General features: G+C 35.9%; 1 protein-coding gene across 4 annotated transcripts in view; it reads left to right on the forward strand.

Moving 5' to 3' along the window:
- The window catches only part of ARHGAP44 (Rho GTPase activating protein 44), a 201247-nt gene that overhangs the window by 88172 nt on the left and 96578 nt on the right, over positions 1-16497 (forward strand). The window lies entirely within an intron of this gene.

Raw genomic sequence — 16497 nt, forward strand, 5'->3', positions numbered from 1 at the left:
GTGAACCCGGGAGGCAGAGCTTGCCGTGAGCCGAGATCGCGCCACTGCACCCCAGCCTGGGTGACAGAGCGAGACTCCGTCTGAAAAAAAAAAAAAAAAAAGACTAAAGATATATAAACATTATTGTAATTAATAGGTTAAAAAAATAAAAAGACTGTCTCTGCCTTAAGTGCAGCCTTGCTGCTTTGTTCAGTGACTTCTTGGATGGCATCAGAGAAGTCCTCCTTGCTTGACTCTAGTCCAAATAAATGTCTTTTTGGATGAGGCCAGAACTCCCGGGTAGCATGTTAAGGAAGATATTGCAAGAGTCAAGAGGTGCTGTAGTGATTATCAGCTCCACATTTCCTAAAGTGTATTCACCTGGTGTTCATCCACACCACAGTTATGAATTAGCCGTTACATGAAATATGTTTTCATATTTTTAGAGATTGGGAAATGACAGGTGAACTAAAATTAAGCCATTTTATGTATTGCAGACCTTTTCAGAGCCTTTAATATGGTAGTGGGATTCTGTTAATGGAAATTATTGTATTCAGTGTTTCTCTAACTCGTTTGTTCACAGAACCTTTTTTTTTTTTCAGAGCGTCTTATGAATCTATTTTTTCATGGAACAAATTTTGGGAAACGCTGCCATGACCTAACAAGCTGATGTATAACACTGGTGGCAATCAAGATTTTTGTGGGTGGTGTTGATTGTTCTCCTGAAACTCATAAGTAGAACAGTGCACAATTTCAAGATCAATTTGCCCAGGCTCTGTTTTGCTTTTAGTCTCTCGTATACAGAAAGTTTAAAAAGATACGACTTGTACCCAGATGTCATCTACACAGCGCCTGTCATCCTGTGGAATGACTCATCCCTTGAAAATGGTGGATAGTGCTTTTTACCTTGATGATGAATAATGATCCTTGTTTCATTTACAAAGATGAGACCTAAAATACCAGCCTTCCTAAAAATACTATCACCCGTTAGGCCGCTGCCTTTCCTTGAAGGTTAGCTTCCATGGGTCAGGCCTTCACTAATGCTCTGCTGAAGTGCTTCAGGAATAGTGAAGGAGGGAAGTCTCAGAGGAGTGGAGATTGGGCTAAGTGACCTCTGTTGCTCCTTCCAACTCAACAGTCATGAGTCTTTTCCCCAGTCAGTAAAACCTGTTCTAGAATTTTCTTAAATCCTTTTGATCATTACATGAGTTTATGACCTCACATTTTTAAGAACAAATTTAAGCAGAATTTGTTTCTAGCATAAATCTTTTTCCTTCAAAGAAGAGAGCTTATTCCTCTCTTATCAGCTATGTAGCTGCAATACTTGTATCAGTAATTTTATTTTACTGTTTTTATTTCAGTAGGTTTTTGGGGAACAGGTGGTGTTTGGTTACATGAATAAGTTCATTAGTGGTGATTTCTGAGATTTTGGTGCACCCATCAACCGAGCAGTGTACACTGTACCCAATGTGTAGTCTTTTATTTCTCACCTGCCTCTCACCCTTTCCCCCAAGTCCCCAAAGTCCTTCTTATGCCTTTGCATCCTCATAGCTTAGCTCCCACTTATGAGTGAGAACACACGATGTTTGGTTTTCCATTCCTGAGTCACTTCACTTAGAACGATGGTCTACAGTTTCATCCACGTTGCTGGCGATGCCATTATTTCATTCCTTTTCATGGCTGAGTAGTATTCCATGGTGTATATCACATTTTCTTTATCCACTGATCAGTGGGCATTTGGTCTGGTTCCATATTTTCGCAATTGCAAATTGTGCTGCTATAAACATGCATGTGTAAGTATCTTTTTCGTTTAATGACTTCTTTTCCTCTGAGTAGATACCCAGGAGTGGGATTGCTTATTGGTGATTTTAATTTGCGTGTAGTTGATGTATGAGTACTTGCTGTAGCTAGCTGTTAGGATACCCTACAACTCAGCACTTGTTTTTAAGCAAAAAGTAGTAAAAACTTTAAAGAAGTGTTACAGTTAAAATTATATATACATTTATATTTTATGTACATATAAATATATGTGTGTGTATGTATGTATATATATATACATACACACACAGTTAATATATATATATATACACACACACACACACACACACACACACGTACAAGGGGTTTGGGGCACTCATCCCTCATGCAATTGAAAATTTTTGTGTAAGTCTTGACCCCCTGAAAACTTTACTAATAGACTACTGTTTACCTGAAGTCTTACTGATAACATATGTAGTCAATTAACACATATTTTGTAAATGTATTATATACTGTATTCTTATAATAAAACAAGAGAAAATACTAAGAAAATCATAAGGAAGAGAAAATATAAAGAGGGGTTGGTCTTGCTGTCTCAGGTGTGGCAGAGGTGGAAGAAAATCCATCTATAAATGAACTCATGTTGTCTGAGGGCTTGTGTGTCTGTGTGTTGTGTGCACATATATATACACCCCATAATATACAGAATCTAATGAACATTTTGTTTTTCATCTTGTAGGAATCATTTATGTAATATGCTTAAATACTTAGTACTTTGTTTTTGTTAATTTTCATATTATTTATTTGATGCATAGATTCCATATGCTTGTATATATATTATGAAACAATGTTAAGAAGAAAGCTATGAACCTATACACAAATTTAGAACCAAAACATTACCAATTCTATGGAAGCCACCTGTATTTCCTTCCCAAACCCAGTCTCTTTCTGTTTTTCAGAGATAACCATCATTAAAAATTTTGTATTTATAATTCTCTTGCTTTCTTTTCATTTTATTACATATACATTTATCCTTTCCCAATAAGGTGTTTAATGGTGTTTGCTTTTGAGCTTTATGAAAATGGTTATCGTAATTTAAGTAGTCTTTTTGTTATTTTTTTCCAATCAACATTGTACCTCTAAGAGTCACTCATGTTGTTTGGGTAAACTTTATTTTATTGCTCTTTATTACCATATAATATGACATTATGTGAATATATTCCAATTTCTTTATTCTCCTCTCGATGGCCATTTTTTGAATGCTGGCCCACTCACTAGTGGTAGTGAAATCAACTTAATGAGTATAGTGGAAAAGATTAGTGTGCATCACATGTAGAGGAAATATTGTTCTGTTAAAAGGTGTTTCATGTGGGTACTTAGTTTCATTGTCAAATATACAAAATAATGACATTGTTTTCTACAATGCTTTTAACAAGTTATCCTTACAGTAGTGGGTTCCCATTACTCCATATCTCCACCAATTGGAATTGTCAGACTTCTACATTTTTACCAAAATGGTAGATATAAAATGGTAATGCTTTGTGGTTTTAATTTGTATATTCCTCCTTACGAATGAAGTTGACCAAGCTTTTATATATTCAGTCAGTAATCGTTACAATTTCCTCCTTTAAAAAGTGCTAATCTTTAGCTCATTTTTTTTAGAGTTGATTTTTTTTTTCTGGCAGTTATATTTTCTTATATATGTCTTTTTTCTAGTGTCTTTCTTTTTATTGTTTTTTCAACCATCATGACAATTAATATAAATATGTCTTTTAATCTTTTCTTTTATGGTTAGTGTTCCTTATTTTTACTTTCTGTGATGTCATTCAATGGTCTAAAATATAAGATATTCTATATTTTTTCCCCTAGGCGTTTTAATGTCTCACCTTTTACATTTAAGTCTTTAATTCATTGGTATTTGACTTTTGTGTACCGTGTAGAGTAGAAACCCTATTTCTTTATTTTTTTCTCATTTGGATAAACAGTTGACCCAGCACTACTAATTAAATAAGTCATGTCTCCTCTTCCTCTCCCCCAATCTTAGATAACACTTTTTTGTCTGTCATTTTTTCCCATTTTTGTGGGTTTATTCCTGAACATACCCTTCTGTTTCAGTGACCAATGCAAACATTGATAATAATACTTTCTTAATTACTGTGACTTCAGTAAGTTTCAGTATGTGGTCACTGAAGCTCCCTCAACTTATTCTACTTAAGGATAATCTTATTTTTTCTTAAGCCTTTGTATTTCCATACAAATTTTATTTATTTATTTTGTTGTTGTTGTTGTTTGTTTATTTTGAGACAGGATCTCTCTGTTGCCCATGCTGGATCATAACTCACTGTGGCCTTGAACTCCTGGGCTCAAGAGATCGTTCTGCCTCAGCCTCTTGAGCAGCTGGGACTACAGGCATGCATCTTCGCACCCAGCTATGTTTTCATTTTTGTAAGACAACGTCTCACTATGTTGTCTAGGCTGGTCAAGACCAGTCTTGGCCTCTTGGCCTTCAGTGATCCTCCTGCCTCAGCCTCCCAAAGTGCCAGGATTTCGGTCCTGGGCCACTGTGCCAAGCCTTCCATATAAATTTTGGATTCTGCTTGTGAAATTATTTTTTAAAATTCTAATTGAGATATTTAATTGAAGCTGCATTGCTATGAAGAGAACTGATGTATTTTCAGAACTAATTCTTCCCATTCATATATACACTGTATCTCTCCATTTACCTGACTTCATTCATGTCTTTTACTAATTTTAAAATTTTTCCCTGTGAAGACATTGCTCATCTTTTGTTAAATTTATTTCAAGTTTCTTTGCTGTATGGAATGAATTTTTAAATTAGACTTTTGAGTATGTACTGGTTATATTAATTTTGTTATATTGATCTTGTATCTAGCCATCTTTCTCAAGTTTTATTATTTATAATAATTTCTGTAGATTACTTTGGATTATCTTTGTGAACAAACATATAATCTTCAAATGTCAGTATAGGTTCTTCCTTTTTAGTTTTAAAATCTTCTATTTTAGTTGCTTACTGAGCTGGGTAGACAGTAATAGTGGGAATCCTTGTCTTACTCATGATTCTAAAGAGCATGGTTTTATTTTATTTTATTTTCACCCTCTCCCCAAGGGCATGTTTTTAACATGTTTCCAGTAAGAATAATGTTTTATAGGTGCTTTTTAAAAATAAGTTAGGGATTTTCCCTGTTATATTTTTCATCAACAGACATGGAGTTTTATTAAATACTTTGTCTGCGTTTTTGAGATAGTCTTATTTTGCCCTTTAATTTGTCCATGTGATGAATTATACTTGCAGGTTGCTAAAGTTAAACCATTCTTACATTCTCTAGTAATTAATCAAACTTTTTCATAATGTGCTAATTTTTTTAGGACTTCTGTGTCATTAATACATGAAGATGGTCTGTAATTTTCTTTATACTGTCCTTTTCTAATTATGGTATCCAATTATCCTTGTTTCTCAGAATGAGTTGCACTGCGTTACTTCTTTTTCTATTTTTTTCATAATAGTATATTAGGCATATTAAGAATTTATATTCTTTGTATAAGTTTAGAAAGAAATATTTCTTGAAAATTTACCTGTAAAACATCTTGGTCTTCTGTTTTCTTTTTGGAATGATGTTTAATTACTGGTTTAATTTCTTTGATATTTGTAGAATGACTCAGGCTTCCTCTGTATTCTTTAGTGAATTTTGTCTTGCTTTTGTTTTTCTACATGGCCATTTTGTCTAAGTTTTTTTTTAAAAGTTGCTCACAAATGTTATATATCTTTTAAATCTCTGTAGCTTTTCTGTTTATATTCCACTTTTATTTCCTATTATTATTTACCTGTTTCTTTTTCGTTTTTTCTCTGAGTAAATCTTGTAGAGGCTTGCCATTTTGTTAGTTTTTTCCAAAGAATTAACCTATATGATTTTTACTATATTATTAGTTTCTTCTTTTTATTGTTTTTTCTTCTAATTTATTGAAGTTTATTCTGTTTACTTCTTAAATATTTTCTTAAATATTTTCAGCTTCTTAAATATTTTCAGCTTCTCTTCTTAAATATTTTCAGCTTCTCTTATAAGAAATTGAATTTCTGTATTTTTCCTAAATATCATTTTGCTACTGAACAAATTTGATATACAGTATTTTCATTGTCTTTCAACTCTAAATATTTTAAATTCCTAACAGTAATTCTTTTTGACCTGTTATCGATTTAGAAGTGTTTACAAGATCCCAGATTTGTTTACTGTTAAACTTGTTATTTGTTTGAATTTAAATTACACTGGGGTCAGAGAACATCATCTTTGTGACTTCTGACCTTTGATATTTGTTGAGATGTGATTTACAGACTTATAAGTGGTTAATCTTTGAAAATAAATTGTGTGAATAAATCAATCTAATAAATCTTGCTATCTTATCCTTTTCAAATCCTCTATGTCCACTTTTTTTCTGCCTTACTTCTCTAACTGAAAGAGGAATAATGACATCTATTGTGGCAAAATTTCCAAGGCTTCCCTGAGTTTCTGTCAGTTTGATTTTTATATTGTGTGATTCGTATCAGGTACCACCAAATTCAGAATTCTCGTAACTTCTTGATGAGCTAAAGTTTTCTAACATTATATTGCTGTCCTCTTTGTTTCATAATGTTTTTTTTCTCCCTCAAAGTCTATTAATTTGAAATAGCCTGGTATGTGTTTTTATTTCTCTTTTGATCTCCCTGATTGTTTGTGTTTTAGATACAGCTTTTTATTATTAGCACAGAGCTAGATTTTTTGTATCTGAGCTGAGCATCTTTTGCTTTTAACTAGAGTGTTTAGTTTATGTATGTTTTGTGATATATTTGAGTTTGTGTTTACTATTTTACTTTGTGCTATTTTTTCTATATTGCTTTATGCAGCACCATTTTTTAATTTTGTTTTCAGTCATTGACTTTTTATTATATTGTCTGTTACTTTGGAAGATATATACTCTATTTCTGCTCTTTCAGTGGTACCCTTGTAATGTTTATTACATTTTAGTTTAACAAAATCTGCTAAGAGCTTAGAACACTTAACTTCAACCACTTCACCTTCTTGATTCACATGCTATTGTTGTCTTGTATCTCAGTTCCATCTTCAAAGTTTCTTTTTTACTTTTAAAATTTACATGAAGTAAAATTTACTTTTTTGTAGACTCTTATTTGTTTTAATACAGGCATAGATTTATGTAACCTCCACCACAAACGAATTACAGAACAATTCTGTTACCTCAAAAAGTTCCCTCATGCGGCATCTTTGCAGTCAAACCCTCCCCACCCCCATCTACATCATCCACTGCGCTGCTTTCCATCCCTATGACTTAGCTTTTCCAGGGTGCCTTAAAATGGAATCATTCAGTATGTATGAGGCCTTTGGGGACTGGCTTTTTACACTGAGCGTAATGGTTTGACATCTATCCATGTTGTAGCATGTATCGGTGGTCCATTCCTATATCTTGCTAAGCATTTTTTGTTTGTTTGTTTGTTTTTTTTTGAGATGGAGTCTCGCTGTGTCGCCCAGGCTGGAGTGCCATGGTGTGATCTCAGCTCACTACAACCTCCACCTCCTGGGTTCAAGCGATTCTTCTGCCTCAGCCTCCTGAGTAGCTGGGACTACAGGCACCCACAACCACATCCAGCTAATTTTTGTATTTTTAGTAGAGATGGGGTTTCACCATATTGGCCAGGTTGGTCTCGAACTCCAGACCTCGTGATCTGCCCTCCTCGGCCTCCCAAAGTGCTGGGATTACAGGCATGAGCCATTGCACCCAGCACCTGCTGAGCATATTCTGTCATATGCACCTATTCTCTAGTTTATCCATTCACCTGTTGAAGGGCATTTGAGTTGCTTCCAGATTTTTAGTATTACAAATAAAGCTCTATGAACATTCACAGAGTAGGAGTGTGTGTGTGTGTGTGTGTGTGTGTGTAACATAAATGTTCTTTTCTCTAGAGTGGCTCTGCTGGGTCATATGGCAAGTGTATGTTCAAGTTTATGACAAACTGCCAAAGTGTTTTCTACATCGGCTGTACCATTTTGCTGTGCCCAACTCCCAGCAATGTGTGAGAGTTCCAGTTATTCCATATTGTCAAGAACTTGTGTGTGTGTGTGTGTGTGTGTGTGTGTGTGTGTGTGTGTGTTGTCACTCAAATACTAGTATCTCATTTTGCTCTTAATTTACATTGTCTTAAGGGCTAATAATGTTGAACCATCTTTTCTGTGCTTATTTTCTGCTTATCTGTCTTCATTGGTAAAGTTTTTATTCTGATTTCTAGCCCATTTTAAATAGGATTTTTTTCTTATTGTTAAGTTTCAGAGTTCTTTGCATGTTCTGTATACAATTCTTATATATGTGAGTTACAAATAATTTTTCTCTTTTTCTGAGTTATCTTTTCATCTTTTAACAGTGTCTTTCACAGAACAAAAGCTTTTAGTTTTGAAGAAGTCTAATGTATCATTTTTTTCTTTTATGAATCATGGTTTTGATGTTCTAAGAATCCATTTTCTAAAGCAAGGTCACAGATATTTTCTTCTATGTTTCCTGTAAATATTTTATAACTTTTTTTAATTGAAGTGTGTGATCTATTATAAATTAATTTTTGTGAATTATGTACAAATGGGCCAGGGTTCATAGTTTTGCCTATTTATGTATTCTGTAGCAATTTGTTAGACTATCCTTCCTCCATTGAATTACCTTTGTGCCTTTTTTAGAGGTCACTGATCATATTTGTCTAGGTCTACTTTTTGTACTTTTATTCTTTTCCACTGATCTGGGTTTCTTTATTTTTGCCAAGACCGTACTCTCTTGATTGATTACTTAATTTTATACTAAATCTTAACATTGGATCATGTGAGTCCTGCTTTTCTTTCTAGAAAATTTTAACTATTTCCTTTGTACTTTCGTATCAATTTTAGAATCAATTTGTCTGTAACTATAATAAATCTTATTAAGATTTTGATTGGGACTACATTTAATCTGTGATCAGTTTGGGGAGAATTGATATCTTTGCCAGATACAAATACCACAGACATGCTTTTTCTCTCTATTTAGATTTGCTTTTATTTATTTCATAAGCATTTTTTAGCTTTCTGCCTATACATTCTGTACATGTTTTAATGGATTAACACCTAAGTGTTTTTTTAAGAAACTGTCAGTGGTATTTTTTATTTCAGTATTCATGTGTTCATTATTAGTATGTACAATTTATTTTTGTATGTTTATCTCATATGCAATCTTGCAGAAACCATTAGTTCTACGAATTTTTTTATAGGTTCCTTGGCATTTTCTACATAGACTATTATATCATCTGCAAATGGAGACATTTTTATTTGTCCCTCTTATATCTACATGCTTTTTTTCTTTTCTTGTCATATTACACTAACTTAAACTTCCAGGACCATGATGAATGAGTGGTAGGAGCAAATGCACTTGCCTTGATTCCTGTTTTGGAGGAAAGCATGTAGTCTTTCAAAAGTACAGATTTTTTCATATATGTTATTTATCAAGTTGAGGAAGTTTCCCTCTACTCCTAGTTTTCTGAGAGTTTTTTTTTTTTTTTTTTACCATGAATGGGTTTTGAATCTTGTTAAATGCTTTTTCTACATTAATTGCTATGATCGTGTGGTTTTTCTTCCTTACTCTTTTAATACAGTGAGTGGATTACACTGATTGATATTTGAATGTTGAACCAACTTTTTATCCTTGGAATAAATCCCACTTGGTTTGTTATTCATAATGGTGAATTAGTCATACATAATGATGAAAAATTATTTTTATACATTGCTGAATTACATTTGCATTGACTGATAGATTGATTGACTGATTGACAGGGCCTTGCTCTGCTCTCCAGGCTGGAGTACAAAGGAGTGATCATGGCTCACATTGAACCTTGACCTCCTGGGCTCCAGCGATCCTCCCACCTCAGCCACCCGAGTAGCTAGGACTACAGGCATGTACTACCATGCCTGGCTAATTTTTTCTCTCTCTCCTTTTGTTTTTGTAAAGTTGGGGTTTTAGTATGTTGTCCAGGCTGGTCTCAAACTCCTATCCTCAAGTGATCCTCCACCTTGGCCTCCCGAAGTGTTGGGATTGCAGACGTCAGTGACCATGCCCAGCCTATTTACTTTTATTTTGTTAAGGACTTTTACACCCATATTCATGGAGGAATATTGGTCCATAATTATTTTTTTGGTCATGTTTTGATATCAAAGTAGTATTAGATTCATAAAAGGAATTGAGAAGCGTTCCTTCTTTCATTTTCTGGAAGAGATTGTTTAGAATAGGTGATATTTCTTTTTAAAACATTTGGTAGAATTATCTAATGAAATCTTCTGGGCCTGAAGATTTTTGCAGGGAAGTTTTTAAAGTACAAATTCAAATTTTTATAGCTATAGAGAATATTCAAATGATCTATTTCATATTATGTGTATTGCAATCATTTTTGTTTTTTTTTTAGGAATTTGTCCATTTCATCTAAGTTGTCAAATTTGTGTGTGTAGGTTTTTCAAAGGCATCCTTTTGATTTCTGCAGGGTATGTTAGTGATATTCCCTGCTTCATTCCTATTGTTGATAATGTTCTTTTCAATCTTGCTGGAGATTTTTTAAACTTTATTGATCTTTTCAAAGAACTCGCTCTTTGAGTTTCTTTAGTTTTTGTTGTTGTGTTGTTGTTGTTAAAGTCATTATTTTCTTCCCTTATGCTATAATTTCCTTCTTCCTGCTTGCTTTGGACTTTATTTGGTCTTTTTTCTAGGTTGTTGGAGTAGGATCTTTTATTGACTTGGAATTATTCTTTTCTAATGTATAGATTTAATGCTATAATTTTTTTCCCAGCACAACTTTGGTTGTGCCCAACATTTTTACATGTTATGTTTTTATTTCATTCAGTTTAATTTTTAAACATCTTCCTTGAGACCCTCCATGGATTATTTAAAAGTTGTTTAGTTTCCACGTATTTGAGAATTTTCTTCTTATCCTGCTGTTACTGATTTCTCATTTGATTCCATTGTGGTCATGGAACAAACTGCATATGACTTTCATTCTTTCAAATTAGTTGAGGTTTGTTTTGTAGTTCCAGATGCTGTCTATCTTGGTATATGTTCCGTGGAAACTGGAAAATAACATATATTCTGCTCATGTTGGGTGGAGTGTTCTGTAAGTATCAATTAGATCTTATTGGTTAATGGAGGTGTTGTGTTTTTTATATATTGTTGCTGATTTTTAAAATTTAGTTCTATTAATTATTGAGAGAGAAGGTGTTGAAGTTTCCAACTATAGTTGTGTATTTGTCTATTTCTTCTTTTCGTTGTATCAGTTTTTTGCTTCATATATTTTACAGCTCTGTTTTTTGGTGGATATACACTTAGGATTGTTGTGTCTTAGTGGCTTGACCCTTTTGTCATTATTTCATGCTCCCCTTTATCTCTGGTAATTTTCTTTGTTCTGAAATTGTCTTTATGTGACATTAATATAGATACTTCTGCCTTTTTGGATTAGTGCTTCCATTATGTCTTTTCCAATTTTTTATTTTTAAGCTGCCTGTATAATTTATTTGAAATGAGATTCTTGTAGACACCATATTTTTAAATCCATTCTTCTAGTTCTTGTCTTTTAATTGGTGTATTTAGGCTGGTTGCATTTAATGTAATTATAGACATGTTAAACATAAATCTGCCATTTTTGTTTATTTTTTGTTTTCTGTTCTTTCTGTTTTTCATTTCTTGTATTCCTTTCTTCTTTCTTGTATTCATTTCTTGTTTTCTTGTATTCCTATGGGTTAATTTATCATTTTTGAGAATTCCATTGATGTATTTCTTGTGTTTGTCTTGTTCCATTTTGTGCTCTAACAGAATGCCACATTCTGAGTAATTTATAAGAAACTGAAATTTTATTTTCTCAGAGTCCTGGAGGCTGGAAAGTCCAACAAGGGGCTAGCATCTGGTGAAGGCCTTCTTGAAACATTATAACATGGCAGAAGGGAACACATGGGTGAGAGAGCAAGAAGGGGCCAACCTTGTCCTTTTATAAGAAACCCACATCTGTGACAATGAACCCACTCCCACAATAACAGCATTAATCTGAACACTTCCCATTAGATCCCACTTCTCAACACCACTGCATTGGGGATCCAGTTTCCAACACAGGAACTTCAGGAGACATATTCAGCTTTTAGCATTCTGCCTCTGACCCCCAAAATTCATGTCCTCACATGAAAAATGCATTTGCTCCATCTCAATAGCCCCAGAATCTTAACTGGTTCCAATACCACCTCAAAAGTCCAGAATCTCATCTAGATCAGATATTGATGAGATTCAAGGCACAATTCATCCTGAGGCAAACTTCTTCTAGCTGTGAGATTGTGAAATCGAAACAAATAATCTACCTTAAAATGCAGTGGAGGGAAAGACATGGGATAGATGTTCCTATCTCAAAAGAGAGAAATAGGCAAGAATAAAGGGATAACTGGTTCCAACTAAGTCCAAAATCCAATAGGGAAAATGTTAAATCTTAAAGCTAGAGAATCATTTTTACTCCATGTGTAACTTTTGAGCATACTGGGGTGGAGGTTTTGACCTCAAAGCCTTGGGCAGTCCTGTTTTCATGTTTGCTGGGTGTGGCAGTTTTCTCAGGCTGGGGCTATGTGCTGGTAGCTCTACAGTTCTGGGGTTTGGGGGCAGCCCTGTCCCCATGGCTCCACTAGGCATTGCCTTAGTGAGTACTCTCTACAGTGGCTTTGTCCCCACAGTTCTGCTGGGCATCACCCTAGTAGACTCTCTCTGTGGTGGTTCCACTCTTGTGACATGTCTCTTGTGACATGTCTGTGCCTGGATCCCTAGGCTGTCTGATACATCCTTTGAAATCTAGGTGGAGGTAGTTTTGTACCCCTGTCTCCAAAAATGTATACCTCCACAGCTTATGAACTCTGTGCACCAGCAGAGTTAGCATTATATGGATGCCACCTAGCTTACCACTTATGCCCTCTGGAGAGCAGCAGCCCAGACTACACTTGGGGTTACTTGAGTAATGGCTGGGGCAGCCAAGGAGCTCTGCACTGGAATGCAGGGAACAGAGTCCTTGGGCAGTGAACCCATGGAAGGCATCTTGGGCTAGTCTGATGAAACCATTCTCCCCTCCTAGAGCTCTGAGCCTGTAATGGGAGGAGCAGCCTCAAAGATCTCTGAAATATCTTGGAGGTCATTCTCTCATTGCCTTGATGAGTAGCACCTGGCTTCCTGCTAGCCATGCTAAGCCCTTTCTCAAAGGGGGCGCTTGGCACATTTTTGTGTTTTACATGGCCAGGCTGTGAATTTTCCAGATGGTTACATTCTGCTTCTCTTTTAATCATAAATTCTACCTTTAAATATTTTCTCTCCTCTTGCATCTTACTGTATGCAGTTAAAGGAAGCCATGCAGATTCTTCAATATTTTGCTTAGAAATTTCTTCCACCATGTATCCTAGTTCATCACTCTTAATTTCTGTCTTCATTAAAACCCATGGGGATGGACATAGTTCAGTCAAGTTCTGTATAACTTTATAAGAAGGATGGACTTGACTTCAGTTTCTAATAAGATATTTTTCATTCTCTTGTAAGACCTCATCAGAGTGGTCTTTACTGTCCATATTTCTGCCCACATTGTGATCATTAATATCTAAGTAACCTCTAAGAAGTTTTACCCCTCATACAGCTCTTCTCTTCTGAGCCCTCACCAGAATCACCTTTAACTCTTTGTTCACAGCAATGCAGCCTTTTTCTAGCCTGCTCTTCCAGACTCGTCTAGTCTCCACTATCCAGTTCCAAAGCTGCTTCCACAATTGTAGGTATTTGTTATAGCAATACCTCACTCTCTGGTACCAATTTTCTTTGTGCTGCCATAAATGAATACTATGGTCTCTAATTTATAATAAACAAAAATGTATTGGCCGCCGTTCTGAAGGCTGGGAAGTTTGAGATGGAGGAGCTAGCGTCTGGCAAGGTCCTTCTTGCTACATTGTAACATGATGGAAGTCATCACATGGGCAGGAGAGAGCAAGAGGGAGCTCACGTTGTCCTTTTATAAGAAACCCACCCTCATGATAATGAACACACTCCCACAGTGACAGCATTAATTCATTGAGGGTTGTGTCCCCATTACCCATATACCTCCTCTTAGGCTCCACCTTTCAGCGCTGCTGCATTGGAAATCAAGTTTTCAACATGTGAACTTTGAGGAACACATCCAAACCACAGGAGTATAGTTGAGATGGCTCTAGGTGTTACCTACTATTTACGTAACTTATCATAGTCTGCTGCTATCATTATTTTACCGGTTTAAGTGATAGCTTCCTCCATCCTTGGTATTTCAAGTTTCCTTCTTTTATCATTTTTGGGGTTTTTTTTTTTTTAGATGGAGTCTCACTCTTGTCACCTAGGCTGGAGTGCAGTGGCATGATGTCGGCTCACTGCAACCTCTGCCTCCCCAGGTTCAAGCGATTCTTCTGCCTCAGCCTCCTCAGTAGCTGGGATTGCAGGTGCGCACCACCACGCCCGGCTAATTTTTTGTATTTTTAGCAGAGATGGTGTTTCACCATGTTGGCCAGGCTGGTCTCGAACTTCTGACTGCAGGTGATCCACCCGCCTCGGCATCCCAAAGTGCTGGGATTGCAGGCGTGAGCCACTGTGCCCAGCCTTTGGGTTGTTTTTAGATAACTTTCTTTAGCAATAAGAAGCCTGCTGATGACAAATTTTGTCAACTTTTGTATATCTGAGATTGTCTTGATCTCCCCTTCATTTCTGAAGAATATTTTCATTAGCTAAAGGGTTCTAGGCTGACAGTTTCTTTCTTTCAACCCTGGAAAAATGATGTGCCACTTTCTTTTAGTCTCCATTTTTCTTGAGAAATCTGCTGTCATTCTAATTGCTTTTCCCCCATTGTTAAGGTATCATTTCTTTCACCTTGGTTTCAAGATTTGTCTTTAGTTCTTAGAAGTTTGACCATGATGTGTCTTGGTGAGGATTTCTTTATGTTTATCCTCTTTGGGGTTTGTTCAGCTTTTTAAATATGTAGGTTTGTGTCTTGTGCCACATTTGGGACATTTTTAGCCATTATTTCTCTGAGTATTTTTTAGCCTATCTTTTTTTAACTTTTTTATTGTGGCCAACTTAGTCTAATATAGCTACCATTTTTTCCCTTCTTCTTCTGGGACTCTGATGACATAAAATATTTGATCTTTTGTTATAGCCCCACAGGTCCCTGAGGGTTTTTTTGTTTGTTGATTTGTTTGGTCTATTTTTGCCCTGTTGTTCAGATTGGAAAATTGCTGTTATGCTTCCTCCAGTTCACTGATTCTTTCATCTGCCCGCTCTGTTCTGCTGTTGAACCCATCAGCTGAGTTTTTTTTTTTTTTTAATTAGATTGTTGTATTTTTCAGATCTAAAATTTTTGTTTCTTCTTTATATCTTCTATTTTCTTTCTGAGACTTCCTATTTCATTTATTTGAAAAGTGTTTATTACTACACATTGAAGCATTTTCATAATGAATACTTTAATTGGAATCTATTGTCTTTTTTTCTTTCAGTTTGAGTTTTTTTTTCTGCTTCTTGGTGTGATGAGTAACTGAAATCTGGATATTATGGCTGTTATATTATGCGACTCTGGATCTCATTTAAACTTTGTCTTGTAGCCAGCTTTCTCTGATGCTGCTCTAGTGGGGGGAGCAGTTTCTAGTGCTTTGTTTCTGATGAGCTGGGGTAGAAGTCCAGATTCCCCACTTGGCTGGCCTTCATTGACTCTTCAAAGATGGAGGTTCTTCTTGTTAATACTTGGTGGGTGTGGGAGTTCTGGTTCTCTACTGGGCCTCCACTGATACCTCAGTGGCTGGTGGGAGTGGGGTTATGAGTGTCTCATTATTGCTCCCTACTTGGCTTTCACTAATACTGCAGAAGGGAGCAGCCTTGTTACTGCTGGGCGTTGGCAAGAGTCCTGTCTGTCCACTAGGACTCCTTTGACACCACACCAATGGGAAGGTGAAGAGATGCTTCGTTATCACCACATGGGCGTGGGTGTCCAGGTGACCATGTGATTTCCACTGGTCCTGCAGCAGAGGAGGATGGGCTTTGTCAGTTGCCTAGTAGTGATAGACGCTTCCACTCCCTAGATGGATGTTTTCTTTATGTTTCTCAGTGTTCTCTGATGCTCCCACACTGATGAGGGGTACAGGCTTGGGTGGTTGTTACAGCCTGGTAGGAGTAGAAGTCAGGGCTCCCTACTCAGCTTTTGCTGGCTTGGGTGGAGTAGGACACAGTTCTTTTCTGTGGTGTTGGCTGCAGTGAGCAGTTTTCTAAAAAGTGTCTGTCTTTCTAGGCTGCTCCTTTCTTTGTCCTTTGTCTACAGAGACCAGGCTTTTGTTGGGGTTTGTTTTGTCTGAGCCTCTTGGTGTTTTAGGTGTTGCTGTTGTTCTTAAGCTCCAAGTCTGAGAAATGTGAAGGACAACACTTTTACCATGTTATTCTGAAGGTTCCCAGCCAGTATGCCTTCCTTCTCCTTTTCAGGGTCTTATGTTTCTAAACAATCCTAGGTTTTTAGTTGTGTGAGTGAGGAGAATTGCTAAAATACATTCACTCCTTCCTCTTGGAAGCAGAAGTCCTACTGCTTATTTTTAAATATATCATTTGTTCTTTGATATTTTATACATGTATTATAGTCTTTGATCATTGCAATAGTCGAAATTCTTTAGACTTCTCATATGTTGTTTCTTCTTTCTC

This window comes from Gorilla gorilla, chromosome 19, assembly GCF_029281585.2.
Source record: "Gorilla gorilla gorilla isolate KB3781 chromosome 19, NHGRI_mGorGor1-v2.1_pri, whole genome shotgun sequence".
Classification (NCBI taxonomy): domain Eukaryota; kingdom Metazoa; phylum Chordata; class Mammalia; order Primates; family Hominidae; genus Gorilla; species Gorilla gorilla.